The following is a 916-nucleotide window of genomic DNA, read 5'->3' on the forward strand; positions in this document are numbered from 1 at the left end:
AATTGAATAAAAGATATCCACTCAAGAGTTCCCGCAATGATGCTGTATCTACTATCTATCTCTTGCACTGCCAGCGAATGACCCGGGAGGAGGACACATATACACACATTCACAAAGCGTATTACTAATTAGCATTATAAGGACGAAGCGCTAATTAGCCAGGCTTTTGCACGCGCTCCAATTAGTATGGGCAAGCTCAGTACTGCACAACATTATACACAAAAATCCGCCCACAGTATACACAGATGTAAAATAAATACGTACATTTATCAATTATATTTACAAATCACTCGAGAGAGTTTTAAATTTATAATTCTTTCAAAAACTCACCTCTCCAACGGGATGTCAAGTTTAAGGTTTTTCCAAGCTTCATGCAATAAAAAGTCCAATGGCTTCTTATTAAAAGCTGTTTTATAAACTTTGTTAAAAATTTAACACGACTATCACACTATAGCAATGAAATCCCAGGTATGAATCGTATTGTGGTAATAATAAATCGAATGCCAACTATACTCCGGCTCTCTCCCTCTTTTTTCAAAGCGGCGGCGCAAAACAAGCCGTAGTAATAAAATCATAAAATTAAACACACACGCAGAGAATTTTATTGTTTTGGTAATTATTTAATTTATATTATCATTTTTATGAGAAAATGGCTTGGTATAAAAAAAAAAAAGTAGGCAAGGTAGTAATGAAATAATATATAGAAGCAAACATTCTGATTCGGAGAAAAAATGCTGCATCTTGTCAGCCGTGACAACTTCACAAATCTTATCGTATCTTTTTTACTCAAACAAAAAATTGATATGTTGACATTTATCTTGATAAAATCTGATTCTAAGAAGAAAAAAAAGCTAAAAATGCATTACAACTACATTTCTAGCTGGCTAGACATAAAATGTTGAAAGCACGGCAGCTT

The sequence above is a fragment of the Amphiura filiformis genome, chromosome 2 (genome assembly GCF_039555335.1).
Source record: "Amphiura filiformis chromosome 2, Afil_fr2py, whole genome shotgun sequence".
Classification (NCBI taxonomy): Eukaryota; Metazoa; Echinodermata; class Ophiuroidea; order Amphilepidida; family Amphiuridae; genus Amphiura; species Amphiura filiformis.